The 10,406-nt window shown below is 40.8% G+C and overlaps 1 pseudogene; it reads left to right on the top strand.

Annotated features, from left to right (window-relative positions):
* The first annotated feature begins 1,056 nt into the window (after positions 1-1,056).
* Positions 1,057-1,976, top strand: LOC115325097 (annotated as a pseudogene).
* The last annotated feature ends 8,430 nt before the right edge of the window (positions 1,977-10,406 follow it).

Raw genomic sequence — 10,406 nt, 5'->3', positions numbered from 1 at the left:
CGAACGTCAGGTGAAGAGGCAATTGTAAGCAGCGAAAAGAGCTCAAGGTTCAATGTGGCGGATTTTTAGCAAAATTAAAAGCAATTCGTACCAGGCGTCGCGGGTGTAGACGTCAAAATAAAATCAGGATCCAGCGACAGCGTAAAACTGACTCGATGCAGTTCCCCACGTCCCCTTTCGCACGCGTGTTTAAGAAGGCTTATCCAGAACGAGAGATAGCTGCTGGGAATGAACTTTCCCGGAGAGAAACGAATGCAAAAGTGGAAAGTTAGATTGACGGGCTTTGAACCCCATGCTTCCTAGGCATGCACTGGAAACTCTGCCGTGCACGCAAAAAATTAACACCGCAGCGAAGTTTCTCTTAAACCTAAAAAAGGGACGACGACAATGAGGAGGCAGCAGGGTCGTCTTCAGCGAGCAGTATCGTTCCAATCTCTTTTTTACCTTTCATATCTAGCTTACGATCTAGAAAATTCGATTATAACATTCCTACGATCATTGCGATCATTTTGGTATCAATATCGGCGAACTAATTTCTCTCCTCATCTTGAAATCGGCGGGTGAAACTGTTTGTGTCCCGCTCAACTCGGGTGGGGTGCTGTGGTTCGGGCGCTGATTTCATGATAACTCTAAACAACAGGAAAGAAAAAACGTTAGCGACGCAAGCACTAGATCATACCATTAACGTAGATACCAATAAAACATTCGTACAAAAAATAATTATTGTCTAAATATAGAAAGAATCTTATACCAACATGGTTCTTTGCCGCTGCAGCACCGGCAATTCCGCATTTCTTGAGAGTTGAAGGCAAGGTAAGAAGCTTGTTTGATCGAAACGTTGAAGCACCGACGATTCCTACCTTTCTGAGAGTCGAAGACAAGGATCCCAACCGAGCTTCCTTTTAGGAAACATCTTAATCGAGCCACCAGTAAGTTCGTCCTTCATAACCAACAAAGAAGATTTCTTTTAAGCTAATTGAGTGAAAACGATTCTGACACAGTGGAGAACCCACCCCCCCCCCCCCCAAACACACGCACACACTCTTGCTCCGACGAATGTATCATTGCTCGATGCTGGACATTCATCGGCATATAATATATATAGTCAGCGATGAAGACACCTATCACCAAGGATACTGCTGGCCAGATCCTCCAGTATTTTGCGCAAATGATGTCCATTTCCGCAAAACAAGAGATGAAAAATGAGGTGCGACGTGCCAAACTAGAATAAAGGGACAGGATCTCTAGCTACGCGGACCTGCTCTGGGGACGGGTGGGCGAGCCGGGAGGCTCTGGGAGAAGACTATCATCCGCGGGTGGCGTTGCCCAAGATCTGGCGGCCCATGCAGTCCCCCCCCAAAAGGATCCGTTCCCCTCTCGCCCGGAGCACGCGATGCTGATTTGCTTTCGTAATCCAGTAACTAACGCAGACGCATATAACGACACCAGACTGATGGTGAAGAAGTACTTCAACCCATGTAACTTGGAAATTGAAGATATCATCCTTAAGGACATCCTAGACGGTCTAGCCGTGCAATCGAACTTACTGCAGGGATTGCAAAACCTACAAACCGCAATCGAAGAGCACGAATGCACGAAGAACATTTTTGTTCTTCGGCGCCCTATTAAACGAAAGCCTCAAGTCCGAGTATCTGGAGTGGACCCAGATATCCTGCCGCAGTGTTTCCGGCTCCTCTTCACAAACAAAACACTGGAATGGTGAATGCTATTAGGGACGTCCAACACCGTACTTCTTACAAGCAGAAATCTGGCAACATGACACTCATCTTCAAGGTAAGTGCGAACGCTTATCCAAATTTGAAAGATAAGACAACGATCCGCCTCTGGAGGATATCTTGTACACTTGTAGAAAATGTCTACATATCGAGATGCACGAAGTGCTGCACTTACGGACAAACTACTGTGAGGTGTCAGTCCGAGACGGTTTCCTGCACAATCTGTGTGGGAAACCATAGTGCTTCGTCTTGTGAAATCAGAACCTATGAGGATGGGAAGTGCCGAGCATGTATCATCAAAAGGACAAAAGCGAAACACCCGTTTGGTGCGATCAAGTGCGGAACGCCCAATTTTCTTACTCAGCGTCTTCGGGCAAACGCGCAATACCTATAAGAAAAATCTTTTATTTTTATTTAAAAAACCGCAAACGAATGCGAAACAAATTAGAAAAATTCAAATCAATTTAGGAAGATAAAAAACTGCAACTACTAATTTAATTCAAACTTATAATGAACTTGGTTCCCACTTCATTTTAATTCAAGAACCTCATGTAACTAATAATAGGAATATAGAAATTCCGATGGGTGATCATGTATACTCTTTTTTTCAAAGCAGTCCAAAATGTGCAATATTATTAAAATATAAAGCATGTTCAATTTTCCTAACACTATTTATACTGATTTAATTATACTGCAATGCACTTTCCTAGATATCGAAATAAATATAGCTTGGGTTTACCATCTCACCCACAGCACCATTTTCTGTCTTCCTAGAACGATCAAGTTTAGAAATGGTAAAACTAAAAGGAAGAAGCATAATACTAATGAGAGATTTTAACTCGAAACACACGGCATGGGGAGGAGGAACCATAGATGACCGGGGTGACCAGCTTTCAAATTTCTTCGTCTCCACGACCTAATTTCCTAAATTAGTCCAGTCATTACCAACTTTTTGTACTGCTAATGGTTGCAGCTGAATAGGCCTGTCACTGGTATCTCCATCCTTGTCTATTGGTGTAACATATTGGGAAGTTTTATAAGTGGAATATCTAAGTGATCACCAATACCTTACATTTGGTTTGTTCAGCAAAAAACCTAATGTTCAGAAAAGACTAACCATGAAAGGATATTCTAAACCATTCGCTTTGATGAAAAATGTTAAATGGTTTGAAACTTGGATTCCTAGTTATTTTTCAATTAGTTATATAGATAAAATTATTCACATCTTCTACTGCGAATTCCAACATTGGGTTAAAATGTGTGAACGAAGTGTGCGAAAGTATGGTAAATGTGTACCCTGGTGGTCCAATGAACTTAGTAATAAAAGATCAAAAACAAATGGTTTACGACGTAGATATTAAAGGTGTAACTCAGAAATGAGATCAACATACAAACGAATATACTATGAGTACAAAGAAATTTATAAAGAAGCAATCGCAGATTGTGCGGGCCATCATGGCCCGCACAATGTTATGATGCTACAAAACTTCGATTTTTGGAATACCGCAATACAAGATAGCATCTAACAAAATAAGAACACCACTCATGATTCCTCCCATTAAAAAACTAGGCCAAACATATACAGCCTCACATGCTGAATCGATTGATTACATCCTAAACACCGTTTTTCGAAATGATGATCTATAAGCTGATTAACCATTAATGGCTGGTTTAAGAAAAATAATTAAAATTCCACCTCCTACCACCCCAGATTGTGATGTTACACTGCAGGAGATTAATAAAATCATTTCTAAATTACGAATTAAAAGTCTGATAGGTTTGAACGCTTTAAATGTAGTAACAATCCGTCAGCTATGGGAACATCATGCAACATATTTCCACCCTCTTTTTAACTCCTGTCTCAATGTCGGACACTTTCCAAACACGTAAAAGGCTGCTAAGCTCATACTAATCAATAAAACCACTCGAAACGCAGCATTACTAAATACATATAGACCTATGCATTTGAACGCCATCTTAGGGAAAATACTAGAAAAATTACAACAGATTATATTTTTTTCTTAACTCAAATAATCCTTTGCAGCCAAAACAGTTTGGCTTCACACATAAAAAGTCTTCAACGATGGTACTTTTCCAGCTAACTTCATACCTGAAATTTCTAAAAGAAAGATCTAGAGCAGCAATTGTGGTGTCTGTATTTCACTCATGCTATTGATTTACTATGCTATCCGATTGTTTTAGCATACTTAAAACAGAAACCATATTTAAAACAGAAACAATGTCCCATTAATTTGTATAATCTGCTCTCTTCATTCCTTATAGAGAGAAGCATAATGTACATTACTCCCAGAATAACGAAAAATAACTAAACAAATTAATTTAGGTTGTCCGCAGGGACAACCTGAATATAATTTGTCCTTGTTCTTGATTATATTAATCTTCGATTTACTTGGGGCGCAATTCCCTCACAACATTCACGTTCAGATATATATGTTGATGATGTAGTGATGGCTATAGATGGGACTTTAAGGCGAGACTTAGCAGAAAAGACTGGGGGTGTTCTGAAATTGGTAGGAGACTGGGCAAAAGAAACAAAACTAAAATTTAACTACTCAGAATGTAACTGTCTCCTCATAACTAAAGGAAAATATCTTCAAAAAAGGCCTCCACTAATAAAATTTTAAAATAATAAATCTCAATTACTTCCAGAAATAAAATTATTTTAAGTAATATATGATAGACACCATTAATTTCTTCCCCATCTTGAGTATATCAAACGAAATGTTCATACACATACAAAAAGCCTATCAAGATTTACGTCATTAAATTGGGTAATAACTCAAGCTCAGTTTTGTGAAATTTACTTTCGTAATATCGAACTATACATAGCTTATGCAGCACCTGTGTGGTACAGATTATCTAGAAACTCACACAAGCTAAGACTATGAAGATCACTACAAAAAATCCCACTACTAAAAATAGTTAGAGCCGTCTGTACTCTCTCAAATGCCCGCCTTCCTGTGCTTTGTAACATTCTACCATTACGTATAACCCTCAATATGAAGGTAGTTATTTTCCACATATTTTTGCTTAAAATATCCAACAGCTTTGATCAACTTTCAATTCACCCTAGACAAATATCATGCCCAATATAAATTTGGTCCATTAACCCATCAAAACGATTTAACATTCATTTTCAAAAATTTGACGCAAACACTGCATTGACAGCTGACTCCCTTATCTATATATACTGATGGTTCGGTATTTTTGGATAGGGCGGGGTCGTTTTTTTTTTCATTTTAAAATACAAAGGTAGAATACTTAAAGTTTGAAAATACTAACCATGTTGAAATAACCTGAGACTGGGGTAGAAAAGAAGCATCAAAGCGTAGAAGGGACAGAAAATAGACAGGACGACGTCCCTTCTACGCTTTGATGCTTCTCCTCTACCCCAGTCTCAGGTTATTCCAACATGGTTAATATTCACCAGCTCGCCTGCACCCTTACGATTGTTTCTTTGAAAATACTCTCTGGCCAAGCATAATTCCATCTTTTATGCAGAGGCCATGGCAATCTTAAAAGCTTTAGAGTTTATTAAAATGGTTTAAGAAAGACGAAACCAGTTTTTACTGAGAGTTTGTACGTACTGCAAGCGCTGTCAAATCCTGATAGCGTAATGGCTTTAATACCTGAATTAAAACAAACTATTATTTCAATTATATCAATTACTACTCTTTCCTTTTATCATGTTAAAAGCCACTCCGGATTTTTTGGGAACGATCTTGCGGATCAATTTGCTGCGTCCACGAGGCGGTTCGGTGGATACGTTCTGTTACCTCGGTCTAAAATAAATATCAAAGGAGAAGTACTAAAACTTGCTTATCAGAGATGCGATTGCAAATGGAAGGACGAAGGACGAACAAAGGAATTATTTAGATGTGCCCCATCAGTACAACGTGCTCCTTATTACTTCGCTCCACATTTTTACATAACGCAACTGATCCCTGGTCATGGCAGATTTCCATTTAATACCAGAGATTTAGCATCAGGAATGAAACTACCGGTCCATGCGGGCAGGAACCCAGGCAGCACGCTTGCTTGGTCTAGCTGGGGCCAGGATTGGGCCTTGGCCATAGTAGACTGGACCGGGGCCGCCCGGAGAATTCGGTGACCGCCAGCCTGGCGTCTCAGTGTATTTCCCTGGCACCGAAATGCCACAGAACTGCCAGGGAAGCGATTTCTTTGGCGTTCCTTGTCTTTTCTTGGTCCGAGCAGACCAGTGTAGACAGGCGGCCGCCAACATTGGTGCTTCAGTGTGTTCAGTGGCCCCAGGATTCAACGGAACTGCCGAGGAGTGGTTTCGGGTGTCGTTAATTTTGCAGTATTAAGCTCGCCAAGGAACGACGGGCAATTACCGTCGTTCATTATGTTTTGGCTGGAGCTTGATTTTTATCGGACCCTAAAATACTCGATACGGGCACTTTTACTTACATCAACTTAAAATGTGTTTTTACTTTGCTCTTAAAGTTGACACTTAGGCGACTATTACAATGCCCATAACATAGCTTCGTCCACAAGTATCTGCTCTTGGACCTTCGGCCAGGACCCGTTGCCTCCTTTCGTTCTTCATATTGCGCTTGTCGGCGAGACGCGTTCGTCGGACTTATTGACACGCCCGTGTCAATGGCAAATCGCAGCAAAGGTCCGTAAAACAGCACCGGGTCTCTTATTTTACGCAAACGCCTAAAACAAGAAACTGTTGCACTGAATGTGTAAATTAAAAAAAAAGACAACAGAACACATTCCATCCGAGTCCAGAGGTTGGTTGTTATTCCAGAACAAATTAACAAACCGCCATCTGTTGGCGCTTCTAGAAAACTAATGTGAAAAAATACTACACAAATAAATCTGCATACCTTGCAGCGGTGTGGAACACCCGTGTTCACTTTTTTGTTCGTTCAGACCCAGGTTCTTTGCAGACTAAAAATAATGACCGGATGTTTGAGCCAAATTCATCGTCCCAACTTTAAATAAATAAAGAAAATCAGTTTTACATGCTGCGTAATTGCAGCCTGGTGATGCGTGTGAATCGCGAAAGAGAACTTGCCTCGGAAGCTTCAAGCGAAAATGCTTTCTAAAACCGACATGTGCTAAACCTTTAGTTTGTCAAATTAAACGCGACCCGCAAAACTTCGACACGAGAAAAGCTTACTTGCTGGCTGGCCATAAAAAGTCTCACTTGTATTTCTAAGTTCAAAAAGAGGCAAGACTGTTCTATTTGCACCTACTTCAAAACTTAGTGACGCAGTATGCGAAACTGAGTTTTAATGATCATTTTCCCATTTTTTTCCTTGACTGTATTCCTAACAAGTGCTAAGTGAAAGAGCAAGAATAATTTCAATATCGCAGAATAAGTGACGAAGCACTTGAAAAGTTTAAGGACATAGTTTAATATAAAGACTGGAATGCGGTATATTTTGAAGAAAATCCTTACCTAGCTTAAGTGAGTTTATGGGAAAATTAGGCAACTATATGATTTGACGCATTCCACCTAAATATTTTAAGAAAGCAAGACACAAAGCTCCCAAGCCATGGATTGACAATCTCCTTTATAAGGGGATAAAAAATACGAAAAATTTATGCTATCGTTGTACTTAAAAACGGGATAAAAACGTAATAGCCGAGTTTTAAAAAGTGCGAAACAAACTAAATCGTGGCATCAAAAAGCCAAATCACAGTACTAACTTCGAAGATCTGATGGCATCTACGATGACCCGAGGAAAAGTTTCGGCTCAACCCACGCTGTGAAGGTGGTCGGACAGCGAAGCTGTGCTATCATCCGCAACGATTGTCCACTGCACTGCCGGCCCTTTTTATGGCAAACGCCCCCAATTAGTGCTCCAGTGTTTGACGTGCCAGAGAACAATGCGTCAGAGAACTTCAGGTTTATAAAAATAATGAACAGAGGGTACCTTAACACCGCTACTTGAAATGTAGGTGAAACGTTCTACCGCCAATTCTCCATGTGAACGCCCAAAGAACGAAGGAATGCGTGATCTGTCAAAATGTTCTGAGTATTCTTGGAATCCAACTTGCCTCCTCCAAGATGCAATATTGCACAGCCGAAGGCCCTCGTTAAGTCTCCAACTCTGTTGTCCGTGTAGCATTTATGCTTTCTAGCACTGGCGACATAAGCCAGCTTAACAGGCTGGCAAAGACGGTGCGGCCCGAAGTCGCTCAGGACGCAAGCGGCAGATGATGTACGTAAACACCAAAAGGGTCCAAATACCAAAATATTGACAAGAGAAAAGTAAATGCGCTGTGCCAAAACGTTTTTGACATATGAAAGACTTCTTACACTGCCGTTGCCGCGTCAGCTTACGCAACCGCAATCTTTACAAAAAACGCACGCGGGGAACGCCACGTGCTTCGCATTGTTTGCCCGCGCCTGATCGTCTATCATACGGATTTGACATTTTTCTTTTTTTTTGTGTGGTTTTCTTATTGAAACAAGTGCCAAACCACATGATAGATGAGAAGGCGCGCGCAAACGCTGATTAGGCGCGCCTGATGGTTTTCTGTCGACTATTCTTGCGACGGATGCAAAAGGAACTACCAACAAGTCATATCCAGCTTCGCTGTGAAATATGGGGCACCATGAACAACCTAACAAACAGAAAAGGCACACGAAATAATCTGCAGGAACTCAGCATAAACAGCAAGATAAGCGGCGTTAAACAACACTCTATCTAACATGCGAAAAGAAACGCAAGAAACAAAAAATTCTAAAACGCGAAGATAATCGTTTCGTTGTTTACCCTGAGACTTGGGTTTTTTTTGATGAGCAGAAGAACAGAAAAAGCAGACACGTCTCAAACTCAGCTACACGTTTATTTCAACAACTTCCTCTTATATAGTTCGTTTTCGTCGTCAACAACCAATCACATACGACCTGCTCTTCAAAAAAAAACCCAGTCTCAGGGTAAACGACGAAATGGTTGACTTCCACCAGCTAACCTGTACTTTGACTCTTTTCTCGCGAAGATAATGTTGTATACTTGATTTCACTTTCCTGCGGAAAGACTTACATTGGGCAGACAGAGCGGTGCCTAAACGACAGAATAAAGGAACGCAAATATAAGCTTCAGTAACAGAAGAACCACCCTAAAAGTGCACGTGAATGGCTTCAAGGGCTGCAAGCCCATCTTTAACGAAGCGGCGGCTATCGAAAAGCACCCTGGCCATCTGGGACGGGACTCGAGAGGTGGTAGATGCCTTGCTCATTAAGAGAAGCGACAACAACCTGGGCCGCAAATACCTAATCTGAGCGGAAATGAGGAAAGGTTTCTCGAGAAGGAGATGGAAATACTCGGTCGGGCGGGGAGTAAGGGGAAGAAGGGGAGGATGTACGCGCCATGAGCCAGTAGGGGCGCTGTGAAGGTCACACCGGCTCTGCCTTGAAAAAGAATAAACTTGTTGCGAGACGAACGCTGTCCGTGTCTGACCTGCTTTTGTGTCTCCTTTTGCGTTCGCGTACCAAGATGTTCAACCAACACGCTATCTTAATTCTATTTATGTACTTTTTAAGCTCGAGCTTTTACGAATTCTGTCTTACCCTGTTCATTGAATAGGTTTGTGCTTACACTGAAAAACGCAGTTTGTTTATGTTAATGGTTCCGTTCTCGAAATTCTTGCTGTTACAATTGGGTGCACCACAGGTAAGTATTCTAGTACCTTCGCCGTTTTTATTTTAAATAAAATATTTAGTTGATATGGTTTTTCAGTTTGTGTAAACAAGACTCTTTGCAGATTATTCTATTTTTTTCAGGAAAATATTGGTATTGAAGACCATGAAGACCATGACCATGTTGTAATTGAACAGTGGTGTAACACGTCACTCGTAGGATATGAATCTAAATATTTAAAAAAAGTGCGCTGTTGGGAATTACACGGAAGAAGCATACCAACTGATTTCAGTATCAACTCCGCAATTGAAATATCTCTCAAGTTACTAAAACAAAAAAGGACATTTGTGTTATCCTTACTAACTACTTAACTCGGACAACACGCATATCAGACATTTGTTTATCTGCATTCATAAAGCCGTTTTCTAACTGTTTTCTAAGGTGAAGCCTCACACTTGCCTTGTATCAGTAAGTTTTTTACATACAACACTTTTTATCAGGTCTAAACTCGTGAACGCATCGGTCATATGGAACTCATGCACTAAAAAAGACATTCACCAACTTAAGGTCAATCAGAGAAAGGTCGCTCGATTAATCTTTGGCAAATATAAGAGACTCAGTCATTTGATGCGGAAAAACAGACCAAACCAGTCTGATAAACATCCGCATACTACCAATTCTAGAGGACAAAAAAGATTCGAATGTAAGCAGCATAGTTTTCAGCGCTCGCTCTGTTATTTTATGAAGGAAAGCAGCCGCAACATTTGCAGTGATTGAAGGAGAGACGTCAACTTCACTGCAGAACTTGAACAACACTGGAAACAGTTTTTTCGGATTTTGACAGCGGAATGTTGTCGTGTGGCGTATACGGTGCGCTACATCATTATCGCGTTCTCAAAAAGAGAACACTTAGCAAGAAAAAAAAAGAAGTAGGATTGAGAGAAAAGCGAAGCGTGGCTTCCGTGTCGTTGGGTGGGTCCCAGTATATTCTATGTGTTTTCCTTTCTTTACCTTTTTATTTTAT

Source organism: Ixodes scapularis, unplaced genomic scaffold (genome assembly GCF_016920785.2).
Source record: "Ixodes scapularis isolate PalLabHiFi unplaced genomic scaffold, ASM1692078v2 PGA_scaffold2__306_contigs__length_199485367, whole genome shotgun sequence".
Lineage (NCBI taxonomy): Eukaryota > Metazoa > Arthropoda > Arachnida > Ixodida > Ixodidae > Ixodes > Ixodes scapularis.
The sequence above is the reverse complement of the archived record's forward strand: the minus strand, read 5'-3'. Positions and strand labels throughout refer to the sequence as shown.